Below are 20,405 nucleotides of genomic sequence, written 5' to 3'. Positions count from 1 at the left end.
GGAGGAACATGGTCCAGTCCTGGAGTCTGGGGAAGGCTCTGAAGAGGACTGTGTTGGAGACAGAGAGAGGGCCAGAACCATATGCCAGTTATCAGCTGCCTTCAGAGTCAGACATCAGTGAGGCAGACAAACAGCTGGAGCCTGTTTCCAGTGTGTGCAGAGTTGCCAGATGAAGGGAACTGCTAAAGAACAGGGTGGACTTGGGAGTAAGGCCACAGGTGGATGATGAATGGCCCCTTCCAGAGGAATAAAAGAGGAGCGAAAGGGGGGGGTGGAGTTTGCAGGAGACAATTAGTTCGCTTAATTGGTTTGTGACTCTCCGAGACTCCTTGCCAAGTTTTGCAGATATTGGCCTGTCAACTCTCCAATCCAGATAAGGTCTGTGACTGTAAATCCTCCCTTGAAAGACTTTGCTGGATGTGAATGACAGAATTCACAGTAAATTAATAAAAGGGGTTTTTGTCGGAACAAGGAGTTTGCTTCATGCTCTTGGGAAGCCTCGGTCAGAACACTGGGATTCCATCAAAACTTAGAGAAAATGCAGCAAATTTCACTCAAATGCAACAAATTTTCTATGTTTGGAGCTTTGCCTCTTGATCATGAGTTCTAGAATTTGAAAGCCCTGTGACCTAGGCTAATTATTGTTTAATTCACTAACCAATATGGAGGTATAAATGCTTAGGGTGAATATTGGAGGACACTTATCTTGATAGGCAAGGCCAGACCTCGTCGGTAATGGGCTCGATCTTAAATTTCACATAGAATGCTTGACATTTCTTTTCATTCAGAAAGCACAAAATATTGATTATTGAGATGGTTAAAAAAAAAAACTAAGTGCCTTTGTAGACGAATTTTGGAAATCGTAAGCAGAGGAAACAGGAAAAACAGTTGATTTGTGTTTCTTTTTCTGGGCTTCTCTCCAAAAAATGACCTCATCTTTTTCTCCAGTTTTTGGTGCCCAGAGCATTACAATGACAAACTTATGCACACATGCAGATGAAGACAATGGAACTGCTGAACCCACAGGAATAGGGTTGAACTACTTGTCAGGTCTATTTCAGTGGAGCTTAGCTATATTGAAGGAAAATTCTACCATCCACTTTAGCAGCAGTCTTGGGATTTTTAATGGTAGAAGAAGCAAACACTAAAATAATGTTTCTTTCTGAGGCAGCATCTAGCCGGTATTTCTGTAAAAGCAATCACTAAAAGCCCTTCAGTGTTAAGTGCAATTCTCCTTGGGCGATTTCAACAAAATCATTTTAACAGCTCCAGAGTCCACTGATGTTCTAACCTACCTCATCTGTTTTACTGAAATCAGTTTTCATTGTCAAGGAGAAACACTTTCCTGGTATGATAATTCATGATAAAGTCTGACCATTCTTTTGAAGGGAGCGCTGATAGATACCTTCCAATAGAAACCAATCTCTTGCTTTTCTAGCTGCTGCTGAAAGCGACTCAAGGCAGGATTTTTCAGACCATGTTCTGTGTGCAAGAGGTTCACTCAACGCAACCACTTTTCTATCTTGTAGAGCTTAGGGCCTCTTGATCAGGGCCTCCTAGATTTGAAAGCCCATGACCTACAGCAAGTGCTAAGGAGGTGTAGATGCTTAGTGTGCACACTGGGGCACATTTAGCTCTCTAAGCAACTCCTTATCCAAACATAGCTTTTCCTAAGATCACATTTCAACTGGAGGCACAGAAACCCAAGCAAAACTCAGCTACTTGAAGGAGTTGCCAGTAGGCACTATGTCAGTGGCTCCCTGTGCTCCAAAAACAGCTTTTTTTCTTTTCAAATCTGAACCATTGCACAGCTTGGTGGAAGAATTAATACAATCAGAAGCCGTAAAATCATCACACGATAAATTAGGTTCATCGTATTATGGCTGCAGATATCCAGACAACCTTGAGATGGCTGCAAGGACTTACTGCAAAGTGTTTTGTATCGCTTTGCTTCCATTTAGCAGCCATCTGGGTTCTTGCAGCACAGATGTGGCCCTAGTTCAATTATAACCAATCTGGCACAGCAACCTTCTTCATGTGGGGGCCTCATGTTAATAAGACAATACCCAGAATTCTAAGAAATGTACTTCTGATAAGTCTTCAGGACACCAAACTGGAAAAAGGCTGTGCTATGCTATTTCTACAGTTATTTAGGGGCTGCTCGTTCATGGTTTATTGTCATTTGGGGGTATGCTCACTTCAAACATTGTTTGGAAGAAATGCTTGGTACTTGTTTTAAGACCTGGATTCTTTAATGATCACGTAAAGGTACTAATACCACTCTTATAAAGCCCTATTAAGACCACACCTAGAATACTGCATCCAGTTTTGGTCACCACACTATAAAAAGGATGTTGAGACTCTAGAAAAAGGGCAGAGAAGAGCAACAAAAATGATTAGGGGACCGGAGGCTGAAACATATGAAGAACAGTTACAGGAATTGAAGGTGGCTAGTCTAGTGAAGAGAAGGTCTTGGGGTGACATGATAGCAGTGTTCCAATATTTGAGGGGATGTCACAGAGAGGAGGGGGTCAACCTAGCTGAGGCTTGATGGCTAGACAAGGAATAATGGTGTCGGGATTCAAAGTAACACCCCCAACAGAAGAAGACTCTGAGGCTTGAGTTTCCTCAAAGTTCCATTTTATTAGAGATGTCATATTGTCACATCTGGGAAAACCCGAATCTGAAAGTTCAAGTCCCTACCCAGCACCCACATGTCAAATCACATGACCCAATCAGACATCATTCAAACTGGAGATGCCTCCCAGTCACTTCATCGCAGCTGCAGGGCAAGGTGGCCTTGACTCTCTGAGAAAATAATGTTATTTTGACTATATATCACCCATACTCCATATAATCCCCCCTCCCATTTTCCCACAGTAGAAAATGTGGCAGGCCTGAAGCCCAAATGTAAAAAGATGGCTTCCAGGTCTGATAAATGGATGGAAACTGATCAAGGAGAGATTCAACCTAGAAATAAGAAGAATTTTTCTGACAAGTGAGAATAATCAACCAATGAAACAGCTTGACTTCAGAAGTTGTGGGAACTTCATCACTGTAGTAGTAGCTTTTACTGTTGGTTGATATAAAAGCCTGAAAAAAGTCAGATTTTACTGTGTCCCCAGAGTCCAGAGTTCTTATTTCTAATCTCTTTCAATGAGTGTTTAGCAGAGTAATCAGATGCAGTAGAATAAGATAGTAACATCAAACCTCAACTGTTTCCCTTTACATAATAGAATAAACTAGCCATTTCTATAACAACAGATCTATCTAATCAGTAAAACCCAAAATCAAAGTTTCAATTTTTCTCCACCTCAAGCACAAAGTCCAAAAGTGGTTTCCAAGTAGAAACAGAAGTAATTGTGTTTTTTTAATCAAAGCAGTCGATTTAGCCATCTCCGCTAACCCTATCAGCTTTTGCAACCATTGGTCTATTGTGGGGATTTAAGCATCCTTCCATTTTTGTGCATAAAGTAATCTTGCTGCCATCGAAATATATATAACATCAAAGTTCCAATTTTCCCCTCCCCCCGAAGTCTTTTTCCATTAAACCCAAAATAAAAGTTTCTGGTTTTATCTTTATATTCACTTTAAGAATCTTCTGTATTAGAATATGAATCCTACTCCAATATTTCTTTGCTTTAAGAATGGCATATCATGTCGTGCAAAGTTATCAAAAATACTTTAAGGCCCGATAGAGAGGCAAGTCGTAAATATTACATATTTCAATGACACTAAAATGAAGTTGTTAAGAATTTCAAGTTGTGGCTCATGGTGCCCAGAGCTGTTTCATAATAGGTAAGGATATAAAATTCTCCTAGTAGTGAAATTCTCCTTTAGTTTTGTTGTAGTAAAGGTAGAGGTAAAGGTTTTCCCTGTCTAATTCTAGAAGACAGGGCTCATCTCCATTTCTTAGTTGAGGGAGCCAGTGTTGTCCAAAGACATTTTCCATGGTCATGTGACCAGCATGCTTATCCACCAAAGACACATGAAATGCTGTTACCTTCCTACTGAAGTGGTACCTATTTATCTATTTGCATTTCAATGCTTTCCAACTGCTATGTGGGCAGGAGCTGGAGCAAGTAACAGGAGCTCATCCAGTGTCACATGGCACGTGGGTCTCGAACTCGGGATGCCAGCTTTCCAGCAGATAAGCGCAGCATCTTTAACCACTGAGCTGTTTTGTCGTAGCTTTCTGCAAGCAACCTCAAGATGTATTTGATCAACTCCCAGCTATTCCATGCAACAGGGCCAAAATTGGGAAATCTGAATGTTGAAGGACCACTTCCAGGAAGCATAAGAATAGAGATGACTATAAGACAATCAGAGTAGAGGAAGATACTAATTGCTATGGTGAAGATCATGTGTTATGTACAGCATGATTCCATATCCCAGGAATTCTGGGAATTGAAGTCCAAACATCTTCAAGCTGCCAAGGTTGAGAAACACTGGTCTACAGTATGAAAGGACCATTTGCTGAGCAATATGATGGAAAAGTGTCACTGTTTGTATACAGGTAGTTCTTGACTTACAACCACAATTGGGCCCAAAATTTATCTTGCTAAGCAGGACAGTTGTTCAGTGAATTTTGCCCCATTTTGTACCCTTTCTTGTCACAATTATTAAGTGAATCACTGCAGTTGTTAAGTTAGTAACACATAAGTTAAGTAAACCTGGCTTCCCCACTCACTTTGCTTGTCAGAAGGTTTCAAAAAAGTGATCACATGACCCTGGGACACTGCAACCATCATAAATACATACCAGTTACCAAGCATCCAAATTTTGATCACGTGACCCATTCTGCAAAGGTTATAAGTGTGAAAACTGGTCATAAGTCACTTTTTTCAGTACTGTTGTAACTTTGAACAATCACTGAATGAATGGTGGTAAATCAAGAGCTATCTATACATACAGATTCCCAAAAGCATCTAGTGACCATGGCTTGAACTAATTCTGGGCTACATGAGTGGAGCAAAGTTGTTCAGCTTTTCCTATATCCTTCAGTGAATAAGTAAGATCACCTCTGCACAATGAAACCAAGAAAAGTACCATTAGAAAAGGATCTATTAATAATGGTCACTTCCAAATAAATCAGTCTCCTTGAATAAACATGACTCTATTTGAAGCTTTGTTTGGTGCAGAAGGTACATTTGTGACTGCAACTTCCAAACACTGGATATTTGTTCCCTGGGGTTTTCTTTGCTTCCCCACTTTTCCTGGTATGTGCTCAAATACACTGTTTCACTGTGGTTCTTTGATGCCGCTGTAACTAAATCTCTTTTAAGGATGGTTGTACACAGTCCCTCAAATAAGATCACAATAACTCCTTTTCTTTGCCTGCTTGTCCTTTTTTTTCTTATTTGCTTTAATTTTATTCATTTGCCATAGATCAAAAAGTGACCTTATTACTATTTTTAGAGCTCACGAAAACCTCCTTGAAATCTTATCCAATAAAGCTGCCCGCTGGACGTTCTTTTGGCCCTAATTCCTGAGGACAATGGCAGAGTTAATGTACTGTACACAAGCAAAATGCTCTTCCCAGGTCATCTATTTCTTTTTATACAAAGTTCATATCTTCACCCATCTGTCGCACAGCAGTAATTAGTAGGCCAATAAAGTCAATGCTGAACCACCTAAAGATGTTTGTTTGCTTGTTTTATTTTGTCAATAATGTATAAGATAACAGATATAAGTATAAACATGATTATGAATACAGGAACTGAATATGAATAAATGGGGACAGTAGGACAGGGACAGTAGGCACATTGGTGTGCTTATGCATGCTCCTTATAGACCTCTTAGGAATGGAGTGAGATCAACAGTAGACAGTCTAAGGTTAACGTTTTGGGGGTTTGGGGATGAAGCCGCAGAATCAGGTAGTGCATTTCAGGCATTGACCACTCTGTTGCTGAAGTCGTATTTTCTGCAATTGAGTTTGAAGTGGTTTACCTTAAGTTTGTATCTATTATGTGCTCGTGTATTGTTGCGGTTGAAGCTGAAGTAGTCATTGACAGGTAGGATATTGTAGCAAATAGTTTTCTGTACTATGCTCAGGTCAGATCAAAGCCATCGCCTTTGATCTGACCTGAGCGTAGTACAGAAAACTATGTCTAAGACCAAAATTTGGGCTATGTTCTATGTTGTCTAAGACCAAAATTTCAAGCCTAGTCGCATAAGATATTCTATTGTGAGCAGAGGAGTGGAGGACTCTTTTCGTGAAATATCTCTGGACTCGCTCGATTGTATTAAAGTCTGATATGCAGTGCAGGTTCCAGAGAGATGAGCTGTATTCAAAAACTGGTCTAACAAAGGTTTTATATGCCCTAGTTTGCAGTACAATATTACCGGAGAAGAAGCTTCGCAAGATTAGATTAACAGCTCTTAATGCCTTTGTGGCAATGCTGTTACAATGAGCTCTGGCACTTAAATCATTAGAAATAAGTACTCCCAGGTCCTTGACAGAGTGAGGGTCATCCATGAGGTGGTATCCCCCCGGGCTTGTATTTGGTGTTCTGATTTTTTTTTGCCAATGTGTTAGAGCATTTGTTGGTTGAGATTTGGAGTTGCCAATTGTTTGACCATTCTGACACATAGTCAAGGTCTTTTTTGTAGAGTAGCAACATTGTCTGTGGTGTTGAATAGTTTTACATAATCAGCAATGGGCCAAATGAGCCACCATACCGGTACGGTGGCTGCTGCTCCCGGCTACTACCGGTACATCCGGAACCCACCACGGATATGTATGTATGTATGTATGTATGTATGTATGTATGTATGTACATCCATACTTTTTTTTAAAACACCCCTTTTTTTCTTTTCCAAATAAAACAGCCAGGATCTATGATCAATGAACAAAATCAATTCCCAGCTTCTGAATCAGTCTAGCTCCCCAGTCTAAATCTGCCAGGATTTTCTTCCTCCTCTACAGCACGCATGGGTTGTTTCTCAGCAGCCCTTGTTCTTTCAAAGCCTTTCAGTAGTGGGAGGGGGCAGGGATCAAAAATGCTGCCTTTGGTTGGGTCAGGCCCTAGAGGAGTTTGCTGCCCTTGTTCCCCACCTCTCAGAGTCACAAGGATGAGGATTTATTGTAAGGAGCAGATGTCCATCTGCAAGCTGGAAGTGGCTTTCATTGTTTCTTCCCCAACCCCCACTTTCCTTCTGCCTCTGGTAGGAACAGATCCCACCCCCACCCCCTTCTATACAGATGGAAAGGGGAAATGAACAGGCTGGCAGGGAGAAAAGGGAAAAAAAGACAAGAATAAGAGCTGCACAGAGAGAGATGGCAAGAGTCAAGAGTAGGAGGCATGAGGGAATAACAATCAGCGATTGCCTTTGCAAGAGCAATGAAAGAGATTGTAGCCTAACGCTTATAAGCACTATCAGCCATCTGCACGCCATGCAGAGAAGGGGGGGAAGATGGAGGAAGGGCCAATGAGAACAATAGGTGGAGTCCCAAATAAAGTTGCATAGAATTTCAGCCTTAGTCCTTGTGTTGAATCAGTAGCTTTTGATGCTCGCTATTAGTTTGTTAGGGAGTGCTAGAAAGATGAAGGCCTGGGTAAAACTTGGCTGATTTTGCAAAAAGTAAGCAGGTTTGGACATGCTTCTGTAATATCTGGTAAGCACTTCTATATAATTGCCAAGGATGTTATGTAGACATCATCATGACAGCATCATGTCATATTATTAAGGAACCAATCTAGACTCAAAGGAGACTTTGCTTATGAAGCCACAATCCTTGTAAGAAGCTTCCAGCTAGAGGCTCAGGATATGTTCTTCAACTTCACGCTTAGTTCTCAAATGTGTGAAGCTACAGTCACCTGACAACCCTCTTTCTGATCATCTGAAGCAGCTGATAGTCACACCACATGTTAATGAAAAATCCAGAAAGTCCTCAATGACACTTACAACATCTGCCCAACAACTTTAACATTGATTCCCAATAGAAAGCCAAAGGGGTTGCCGAACACCCAGACACAGGAAGACACATATAAATGACTCCACAAAAAAGGTGACAGGCTTTAAACCGCCATTTCAGCAATTCTGGACAATTCTGAATAGGATTCGTACCTCACATAGTAATAGCATTTAGACTTATATATTGCTTCACAGTGCTTTACAGCCTTCTCTAAGCCATTTACAGAGTCAGCATGTTGCCCCCAACAATCTGGGTCTTCACCAGGAGTGGGTTCCGGCTGCTGCTACTGCCGGTTCGCTCAGGGATGTGCTTTGTGCGCACTTGATGTGAACATTCACAGTACTGAAAAAATGCTTCTGCATATGCACAGAAGCAAAAAACAAGATGGCGGCGCCCAGTGACGTGCGGTGAGGTTTATGACTGGTGAGGCACTGACACAGTGCTGAGTTTCAAATATTTTTAGACTTGTGGACTTCAACTCCCAGAATTCCACAGCCAGGCATGCTCAGTTCCAATTTAAAGCGACAGCATTTGTTTTTCTCCTTTGCTCCTTCTTTCTTTTTCTTTTTCTTCTCCTTCCCCTCCTTCCTCCCTCTCTCCCTTCCTCCCCCTCTCTCAAACACACACACACACACACAACACACACACAGAAGTTGGATTGGACTATCTCTCCTACCCCTTCCCTCTCTCACTCACTCTCAAACAAACCCCCCCACACACAAAAGTTGGATTGGATATCTTTTCCAGTGGCTTGAAAGCAGCTCCTCTGCCATCCCCCCCCCATTCCCCTGCTGCCTTTCCCAAACACCTCCACCATTGCAAATGCAGCCTGCTGTCTGGGTGGGAAATGCCTGGAACACAATAAAGCCCACCCACCACCTCCTGCTGGCAGGCTGGGGTGAGAGGAGAGGCAGAGAAGCCGGAGGGGAGCTGAGCCGAGCCTTCCAAAAGAAAGAGGCTGGGGGGAAGTGTGTGTACTACAGCATGGCTCTTTGCCTGGCTTCCTGCCTCCTCCTGTGGTCTCCTCAGTGCTCGCTTGTGCTCTCCCTCCCCAAGTGTAGTTTGATTGCAGGTGGAGCCACGTTGCCTTTTCAAACTTGTAATCAGTGAAGCTGGGGTAGATTTTTATATAGTTTTATCCAGCTGTGTGTGTGAGAGAGAGAAATGAATGGGGGCCTGGGGAGGAAGTCACTACACTTGGGGAGGGAGAGCAGAGTCATCCACGGTGAGGCAGCAACTAGCTCAGCTTTTTCCTTTTACTTTTTTTTTTCATGATGAGAGTGGGGAGGCTGTGCCTCACTTGCCTCACCTGACTGCACGTCACTGGCGGCGCCTATGGCGCCACCCATAGAACCAGTTCAGGGGGGCGGCAGGCTGAGTTACTACCTACTCGGCCAAACCGAACCGGTAGGAACCCACCTCTGGTCCTCACATGGTGTCTTCCAGGACTCACTATATAAATGGGACATAGTAGCCTCCCCTTAAGTGTGACTGTGGAGTCCCATGTCAAACTGTAGACCGTGAGCGATTGTAAGGTGGTCATATACTGATCCAGTATCTGATTTTATTTTCTTCTTATAAATGAGGCTGCGCTTTAGTGCTTACATGGCCTAGACTAGAGTTCCCCACCGTTTCTGGCTTTGTGCACTGGCGGGTGGGGAGTAGAGGATGATTTGTGCAAGTGGCCAAGGGAATGTTCAGCTCCATTTGCACAAGCAGTGTACATGCGTGCCTACTGCTCACGCAAATGGAGCGTGCATACACGCTTGCCCACTGCTCGTGCAAGTGAGCATGTGCATTCACACGCGTGCTCATCGACTGTTTCCACAGCCCACTGCTGGGCTGCAGCCCAAGGTTGGGGACCCCTGGCCTAGACATTGGTATTTGAACATAGATCTTTTTACCATTGATATTTTATTGTTTTACTAATTTAGGTGAGATGTTAATATATATTGCTAGTCCATGTATGATATGCCATACGCTAAATAAAAAAGCACAAGGGGCATCCAAAAAGTCAAGATGGCAACCACAACCACACAACTGAAAACCCACCTTAAAAAAAAGATTTACAGTACATGCACAACATATATTTAAAAAGGGACAGAGTTTCAAATGAGTTTCAGCTGACAATTTGACTATTTTGTTCCCCTACTAAGCATCCTATCTTTTAAAATGCTAGTTTTAAAAAGAAAAGCAGGGCAAGTGGATTGCAGTCTTATTTCTGGGAAAGCAGTAGAGAAGCTGTATGTTTTGTCTCATACGAGAAAACTTCTCATTGCATACACACATCACAATTTTTGGTAGGCAATTTTAAACTTTTTCTTTCTGGCTAGTTCTACACGTCAGCTACAATACATGTAAGTTTGCTTTTCTTTCTATTAAATTTCAAACACTTGCTTTTTCAATTAACTTTTCAAGTGGCAAATTATCTCCTAAGTTCAGTGGTGGGTTTCAAATTTTTTTAGAACCTCTTCTGTAGGTGTGGCCTGCTTCATGGGAGTGGCTTGCTGGCCATGTGACCGAGTGGGAGTGGCTTGGCAGTCGTGACTGGGTGGCTGTGGCCAACTTGTAAAATGTGGTGAAACTTACTTAACAACGCTCTTGTTTAGCAACCAAAATGTTGGCTCAGAAAGTCTGGCATTTGAAGCACGCAAGTCTTAAAGCTGTCAAGTTACAAGACCCTTGCACCCCTAACCCTTTAGGGAAAAAAACCCCAGGGATGTTCAAACTTGACAACTTTAAGGCGTTAAGGTTTAGATAGGACTCTTAGAGGCGGGCGGGGCAATTGGTGAGCCAGCCTATCAGTGAGTGGTGGGTGGGGCAAGCGTGGTGTGGACGGGCGGGGGGAGGGAGCTGAAACCGGTTTTAAACGGCACGGTAGATTTGTGGAACCTCTTCTATAGAAGAGGTTAGAACTGGCAGGAACCCACCCCTGCCTTAGTTCCTCTTTTCCTTGCATTGTAGGGACTTCCATTATCCAGTCTTTTCAAGGGGAGAAAATTTTACCAGTTTTTTTTTATCCCTTCCATTAAAAAAAATAAAAATAAAAGAGGCTATTTGTCTGCAATTTGGGATTTTTTAAAATTATTCCAGCACAATGAAAGTTTGTGTTTTAAAGAAATAGTAATTTGAAAATAATCCAGTGAATTTCAACAAAAACACCAAAGCTTTGTAGCCAAAATATTCAGAATCAATTACATGTGTGTTAGTGGGACAGCACCCAATGGTAGATTTGAAGAAGACTTGGAACAGGGAGGTGAATTTTCTTTACAGAATACATTGCAAGAGATAAAGAAGTAATATCCTCCCAAACACGATCTGCCTTAACACGTATGTTCTTCCTTCTCTTCTTGAACAATAGTTTGGAATTAGGTCAAAAATGGAAATGAATTACGAAAACATGAGCTGATTACAAATAGACCGTGCTGTCATCTGGGTGTCTCAAATTCCATGAGGCATAGTAATATTACAATAAAAGTCTCATCTGGAAACATGTTTGGTTAGAATAAGCATCATTCCTGAAATACAACATTATAGGAATGTAGAGTATTTGGCATGGAATAATACATAAAATTACTTTAAATCTACATCATATAATAATTTATGTCGTTTGTTTTGAGGCACTGTATGGTGCAGCAAAGTCAGTGTGATTGTTGAATTATGGAGTAAATTACAGACATGATGAAGCAATAGAACTGAATCCACATTTGTCTCTTAGCAGCTATTTAATCTGAGCCAACCCTGTTCAGATTTCATGCTTCACCCCATGTAAAGACAGCTGATGTTATTCAAGAACTGAATAAAAAATAAAATAAGGGAAATGTTTTGGGTCCTACTTATTTAAGAAAAAAAACAAAACCAAAGTGAATACTGTAGCTAATCTTTGTAATGATGTATACAATCAGTCAACATGTATTTACCGATCACTGACAGGTATGTATGTGATAGAATGGACCTATCTCCAGTAGCAACCTTGTGAATCTGTTTTTAATTTAATGAGAAAATCATAATTGTGTTGCCATATGAATGGCTGATTTTTAACACCCTCTTTGCAAAATCACAAATGCTTAGATATCAATATTTGTCACAAAGCAACTTCTATAAAAGGCTTTCCCAACCTGGTTAAGATACAGTGGTGCTAACGTGCTTCAAACCATGAGATGGGCAGCATATAAATGTAATAAATAAATAAATACCCATAATTCCCAACTCTGAATGATGATAGTTGACCATAGATGGGGTATGCCAGTTATATAATATCAAAAGCTTTAAAAATTCCCTCACATGTAATGCAAATCTTGATATTTCTCAAGAAAATCTACTATGTAGATAACAATCTCTTGGATGCTGTTAGTATCACAGATGGGACAATGAGGTCACACTGTATGTACACTGCAGGGTATCTTAACCAATACAACATGTTCAGACAAGCAAAAATAAAAAGCAGTATCAAAAATGGGCAAAGAAAGTAAACAAGAGCAATGAAGGAGATACAACAAGATTGAATGAAAGAGTAAAAATATTGAATTCTACTTTGTTAATATCTCTTCTTATTGCTAATGTGTGCTGGGTAATTCAGAATGCCAAAGAACATTGAAAAAAGTCAGTATACATTGATTATAATAAAAAAGCCTTTTATTGTTTTGATCACATCACACTCTGGAAAATGCTCAGGAAAATGGCAATCTAGAACAAGCTACTTCTGCTGGCTGCCAACAGTTTGGTAGTTCAAATCTCACCAGGCTCAAGGTTGACTCAACCTTCCATCCTTCAGAAGTTGGTAAAATGAGGAGCCAGATTGTTGGGGGCAATATGCTGACTCTGAACCGCTTAGAGAGGGCTGTAAAGCACTATGAAGCGGTATTTAAGTCTAAGTGCTATTGCTATAGCTATTTCATTGTTCTCATGAAAAAGTTATACACAGGTCAGGAAACCACGGTACACACAGAGCATGGTGAAATAGATTGAGTCCTGGTTGGCAAAGGCGTGTGACAGGCTGCTTACTCCCCCCGCCCTTTCTTATTTGTTCAATCTATATGTGGAATATATATTACAGGAAGATAGATTGGAAGAAGGTGAGCATGGTTTTAAAACTAGAAGAACAAACATCCTTGTAAACTGAGTTATGCTGATGACACTGTAGTAGTTGAAAATGCAAAGGATTTGCAAGCCCAGATATTAAAAGCCAAAGTTAAAAAAAAATGGGACTAAGATGAAATCTAAAGAAAAAGGAAAAAAACTAGTGACAACCAGTAAAACAACCTGCCTTAGAATTGGCAATGAAGACAACAAAGTGGTAGATAGGTTCTGCCTTTTAGGATCAACCATCAACAGTAAAGAAACAAGCACTCAAGAAATATGTTACAGGCTAACACTTGCTAGCAGCCATGAAGGTCTTGAAAAATATATTTAAATACTGTGATGTCTATACCAACAAAGATCAGAATGGTGCAAATGAGATTCCCGGTGACACTCTTGGAGGCAAATTTGGGCTATGAAGACACAGAAAAGGAATAGTATTGATGCTTTTGAAGTTTGGTGTTGGAGAGGACTCCTAGACCACCTACACCAGTGATGGTGAACCTTCTAGACAACGAGTGCCCAAGGCGCATGCCCAAACTGAAAGACGTGCACACGTGGACATGCGCAGCAAAGACATGAAGACCAACTGGCCGGCGGGAGGCGGGGCATCCCCACACCAACAGCACAGCAAGAGGTAAGATCTTTTTCTTTTGTGAGCTCCTGTTTCATCATTTGCAGGGAAACAGAAGCTCACAAAAGAAACGCCATGGAGATCTGACTTGGGACGACAGCGCTCGTGCCAGTAGAGATGGCTCTGCTTGCCACCTCTGGCACACATGCCATAGGTTTGCCATCACAGACCTAGATTCTTCCTAATGAGTAGTTGTCTGGCTCCAGATGTATTGTTTTCTTGGTACAAGCCTAATACATTTTTATACTCTGTCATCTGAATGAATGAATATGTTAATTTTAGACATAATCTCCTGCTTCGATTTATTTTTGGCAACTGCTTTTGTTGTTTAATATTATGGATTTTAATTATCATTCTTTATTGCATTGGAAATTTTATGTGTTTTTTTTTAGTATTTTGTAAGTCATTCTAGAGAAACCCAGGTTGAAAAGTGCATATTAAATATTTACAAATGCAAATATTAAGCAGATAGAAGGAGAGAGGACAGAGAGCGATTTCCTCAACAAACTCACCTGTTAAAAGCTTTCCCACTCGGGTACATCCCAACTTTTAACAATTAATTTTAAGGGATGAAAAGGAAAGAAAATAGTTGAGGAGACAAATCAAGGGATTAGCTAGAGATTTTTACATGTAGAAAACTTGGAAGAAATGTGGCATGATTTTAAAACTGTTAGAACAACCTTTCAAATCCCCTCATTCCAACCTAGTTTTGACAAAATATTGGCATTCGATGAAATCCTATTCTGGCACATCAAAGCTAATTTTTCTCCTTTTGTTTCAGTCCAATGCTTTCCCTTGATGGGTAATGAACTGTGATAATGATTTCATATAAATGATAAAATCATTGCTGATCAAGCAGAAACCTGCTAAATCCTATTTGTTATATGAATTGCCTTAAAAATGCAACCTTAAGAGCTCCCAAATGAATTTGCACTAAATGTAACTAGCAACTATTTAGTCAGTATTTCAGATTTTGTTGAAGACTGCAATCATGGAGGGTGTGGGAAAATCCCCCACTTAAATTCTTATGAGAGAAAAAAGAATGCAAAATGAGTCTCTAAGCAAGAGATCAGATCAGAGTTTCAAAGTTAGAAACGAATGGTTTTCTAGAGCTCTAGACTAAAGCATTCTTTTTAATTATTTTACAAAGTATATACAGTGTTGAGAAAATAGTAAACCTAAAACAGAAAATGGAGACTGCACCTCTCCTTCTCAGCTCTTTTAACTATGACGAGGGTTAAACCCAATTCCTCTCTTTAATTAATTCCATCAGACCCAAACTGACCCTCCCTGCTTCAGACAAAGCCCCCATCCTGCAATCTCATCTAAAGCAAAGAATGGAGGTCTTTTCACCATCTCCCAGTATAGTCCAAGGATAGCCTTATTAAGACAATGGCAACATAGAGAAATCCCAACCTTCCATCCTCTGTCTGATGTTGATGACCTCAACATTCCATCTCTTCCACAATAGATTTCCCCAGGTCCAAAGTCCTGTTGCTCCTTGGTCCAAAGTCATCTTTTCTGATGAGAGCAACATTTTCCAAAAGCACCAAAAACTGATTCAATGACCGTGGGATTACTGTGCTTGATTGGCCTCTCCATTCTTCCTCCATACTCTAGGTCCTTAGTTTCCAAATGAGATGCAAAAGTTGCTCTCATCAGAAAAGAGGACTTTGGACCACTGTGTTTCATTAAGACCAGGGTCAACACAGCCGTCTACCAGGAGATTTTGGAGCACTTCATGCTTCCTTCCGCAGACGAGCTTTATGGGGATGTTGACTTCATTTTCCAGCTGCCCACACTGCCATAAGTACCAAAAGCACTGGTTCAATGACTGTGGGATTACTGTGCTTGATTGGCCAGCAAACTCGCCTGACCTGAACCCCATATAGAATCTATGGGGCATTGCCAAGAGAAAGATGAGACCGAACAATGCAGAAGAGCTGAAGGCCGCTATTAAAGCATCCTGGTGTTCCATAACACCTCAGCAGTGCCACAGGCTGATAGCTTCCATGCCACGCTGCATTGAGGCAGTAATTGCTGCAAAAGGCACCCAAACCAAGTACTGAGTACATATGCATGCTTATACTTTTCAGAGGTCCAATATTGTTCTATGTATAATCCTTGTTTTATTGATTGCATGTAATATTCTAATTTTCGGACATGGTGGATTTGGGGTTTTCATGAGCTGTACGCCATAATCATCACAATTATGACAAATCACGGCTTGAACTATCTTGCTCTGCATGTAATGAGTCTTATCTCATATATTAGTTTCACCTTTTAAGTTGCTTTACTGAAATAAATGAACTTTTGCACAATATTCTAATTTTTCGAGTTTCACCTGTAAGCTTGTCATACTGGAAGAATAATGTACTGTATTGTACTGTACTGTAATGTAATATATAATACAACACAACATATTACATTATATTAATAATATAATGTATAAGTTCCCAAACTGGAACTGTACACTCTTACTTACTCTGCTTGAATTCTGCAACGTGTAGCTGTTCCCCTTTGAAGAACATCTGGGCAGGTAGTTCAGTTGCCACCATCCATTATTAAATAGGGAGAAAACTGTTTGGGGCAGAACCAGTGATCCTCCTTCCCCAGGATTAAAGTTTCAAATGAATGACTTCAGCTTTTCCCTTTTAACCATGGATATCAGTTCCAATTTCTAAACAATTTTGGAATGCCTGATGCCAATGTGAAATCAACAGTCATCTAATACAGAAAAATTTTGAATAACAAAAAGAAAAACTATAATTGGGAAATACGATAATTGTATCTAGTTATAAGAACTTGAACTCTAGATACAGAAGAAGTATGCAATCATTAATCTGCATGAAAACAAAACAAAAGACAAGACAAAGGGAGAGGTAAAACTATATAGCCGAGCAGCAGTGAAAAGAAAAACACACCTGAAGCCTCTGTGCAAAATAGTGTTTCTCAACCTTGACAGCTTGAAGATATGTGGACTTCAACTCCCACAATTCCTCAGCCAGCATGGCTGGCTAGGGAATTCTGGGAGTGGCAATCCACACATCTTTACCTTAGAAGTTCCAGTTCTTTAAGGGTTTGGGAGCAGAGGCTTGCATTCCAGCATAAGAAGCCAACTTTTTCAGTCCTTGTTGCTTTCTGGACTTGAAACCCAGGGGGCGGGGGAACCCCAAAACTTCAGCTTGCTTCTTCCAATCTGGAACTCATTCCTTGCATTTAATCTTTTCTCAAGGTTTGAATTATTTGGCTTTAGAGTTTTCCATTCAGCTTTTCCTTATCTGTAAAATGTAGAGATTAAAGTTTTGGTCAATTAATTGGTCTGATTAATGAGCATCACCTTATATTTAAGCACACCTTAAAACTTTAATTAACCAGTGACCTGGACAATTGGAAATGGTTCCAGAGCATGGAACCTCATTTTCTCCATCACTGGTTGCCCAGGAAAATTGCTTCTCTTATCTGGTTGATTGAGTTCCAGGCACACTTTTTGCTATGTTGGTGTAGGTAGAAAGAGGGAAGGAATTACAGTCTCTACTGTTTTCTGTCATCAGGTTCTAGCATAATATTGCTTAAGAAAAGTGACTTCTAGTTTTTTTTTTCTGTGATTGTAAAGATTCTCCTAGCCAACTGCAAGCCACTTTGCTTTAGGCCAGAAGACCTTCCCTGGCATTGCTAATGTCTGTTCTGGTTCAACAGTAACCCTTCATGTCTACATAGAATAATAATTATGAATTTATTTTATCTTTATCCTTTATTTTATTTATATAATTTATAAATTATAACATTTTCTATATAGAGGTTAGGGACGCAGTGGCTAAGATGCTGAGCTTGTCAATCAGAAAGATCGGCAGTTCGGCGGTTCAAATCCCTAGAGCCGCATAATGGAGTGAGCTCCTGTTACTTGTCCCAGCTTCTGTGAACCTAGAAGTTCGAAAGCATGTAAAAATGCAAGTAGAAAAATAGGAACCAGTTCGGTGGGAAGGTAACATGTTCCGTGCGCCTTCAGCGTTTAGTCATGCCAACCACATGACCATGGAGATGTCTTCGGACAGTGCTGGTTCTTAGGCTTTGAAACAGAGATGAGCACTGCCCCCTAGAGTCAGGAACAACTAGCACATATGTGCGAGGGGAACCTTTACCTTATATAGAAGTTGGGCTATATAAACAAGGTGATGAACGTATCTAACACTCCTTCCTCCCATTTCCCCCACAACAGCAACCCTTGTGAGGTGAGTTGGGCTGAAGAGAGAGTGACTGGCTCAAGGTCACCCAGATGGCTTCCATGGCTTGGAGTTCCATGAGTTGCACTCAGAGTATCCTACTTCATAGCTTGGTGTAATTAGGGGAGAACTTCATTTCCATTTTCATAATATTCCCACTGCAACTCATTTTGCTAAGTGACAGATAGTGTCTAGAATTCCTCTAGAACAGGTATCCTTGAGAATTAAACAAGCAACTTAAAATATTTAGGAGACTGCATTGTGTTAAGCTGCTTTACAATGGCTTAAATGTATAAAACTGACCTTTTGGACATCTGGAAAGTGCCTTAATAAAGAACATAGATATAAAATATAGATTACAAATTATGACAGCATGAGAGTATGGGTATGGATTGTATGGATTATGTCACAAGCTATGTTTTTACTTTCATTAAAATATGGATATATACTTTGAGGTATCCCTGGATTTATTGCAAGATGAGACAAAAATGTGAAAATATCTACATTATATTATTTGGAATGTCATTTCCCTCCACTCACCCCCAAAAGGAGATTTGTTGGTTTTTTATCCCATGTTAACAACATTACCTACAGATACTATATTAAGAGCACAACATGTAGAGGAATATGACTTAGTGCCTAATTATCTTCAGGACCTCTTATCTCCACTAGAATCAGTCTGACCTCATGTTAAGAGAAGCATCTATTTGTCCACTATTTTGTGGATGGGGACAGGCCTGGAAGTCCTAGTTTTATTTTTGTTTTAGTTTGTTTTTGTTGTTTGGTCATGAAACTTACTTGAATAATCTTCTAATAGCAAAAACAGTTAAAAGTTAGTAATTTTCAAGGGTTTGTGGGACTTGATTCCGTATGTTTTATTTGGGCTTTATCTATTTTAATTTTTTTATACTTAATTGTATCTTAAGCTTATTGTACTTTTACTGTATTTTTAGCCATCAAGTGTCTTGTGATTGCAGCATCAGACAATTGTGACTAAGGAAACAAAAACAAAAATAAACATGATGAAAAAAATATTCCCACTTTTTTTGGTGCTTGCATCCCAAAGCATGTCATGAAGCTGTCTTTGCTCTTCTCCAGGGATGCCAATGGCACACAACTGTGTTTTTAAAGGAGGGATAGACCAATTTTTCTTAGATTTTAGCAGCATTCCTGTTTAATTATTTTTATATGTTGAAAGTCTTGTTGATTGTACAATAGAGAAACTTTTTTTAAAGGATGAATCACTGACTAATGTCATACTTGGAAGAAAACCTTGATCAGGGAACCCATGGATATTGAATCAAACCACTTTATGGTTTTAGAGATTTTTGAATTCTCTTCTGAACATAACCCTTTGCAGCACTGAAGTGATGCAGAATTAATATAGTGAGGATGGAAACTGCAGTATGTGCATAATTAATTTTGGACACATTCATAAAATTTTTAGGAGTTGGAGAATGCTTCATTTCTTTTTCATTCCTGTGCTCATAGTGGTATGCGAGAAAAAGAGGGAAACGAAGACCAAGTTCTAAAAAGATCATACAGTGTAATTTAACTATAAATTATTACGATTCTTGGTTGAAATCAATTCTTTTCTGGGATGAAGAATAGTGATTACTTTGAGTCTTAGCATTCAAGTCTTTGGTCTTAAAGACTGATATGAAATATACCATGTTTCACCAAAAATAAGACCTATCCTGAAAATAACCCCTAACTTGTTTTTACGTGTATGCCTAATATAAACTGTACCCCCAAAATAAGCCACAGGCATGGCCAGCAGAGGAGACGGCGAGTGTGGGGGTGCTGACTGTGTCTGACAGCAGCTGCATCCTGTGCAGCACAGGTGAGTTGAGTACTTATGTGAGCAGCAGGTGGAAGCTGAGGTGGAGGGGATGCAGATGATCCGGATGTGTCAGGAAAGCTGAGTGGCGGTGGGCCAGAGTTGTGGATGGACATGTCATCTTCGCATCTTTCGGCCTGCTTGTAGCCCATGCAGCATGTCGGGATCGCCTGCCTTCTGCTCCATGCATCAGGATCGCCTGCCTTCCGCTTCATGACATCTGCCCTGCGCAGCCCTGGAGTGCACCAAGGGACCAGCAGGCTGCAGCTGTTGCTAGCCACTGTCAGCTTCCTGGCTCTTGTGCACTAGGGGTGGGGTGCCCAACTGGGTTGATAACCCTAAAATCGTGTTTCCCCCAAAATAAGCCCTACTGCTTATTTTGGGGGCCAAAAGAAAATAAGACTGGGTCTTATTTTTGGGAAAACATGGGTATTAGTGATCAATTAAACAAGCTTCATGCATAGAATATCATTTGATCATATCTGGAGGGCAGAAGGACACATGTAAAATAAGAGCAATATTTTATATTTACCTCTGCAGTATATAGTTCATTTTGATTATATACTGTTTCTTTTTTTACTGTTTCTTTTGGTTTTAATACTGTACATGCACATTTAAAACAAGAAACACTATACTATCTTGTACTGATAAGAGTTTAAGGTAGTATATCTAATTTATTTTCCATGCCATTAACATCTGGGTTGCAGTACC

The sequence above is a fragment of the Natrix helvetica genome (assembly GCF_964273705.1).
Source record: "Natrix helvetica genome assembly, chromosome: 2".
Lineage (NCBI taxonomy): Eukaryota > Metazoa > Chordata > Lepidosauria > Squamata > Natricidae > Natrix > Natrix helvetica.
Note: the sequence above shows the minus strand (reverse complement) of the source record.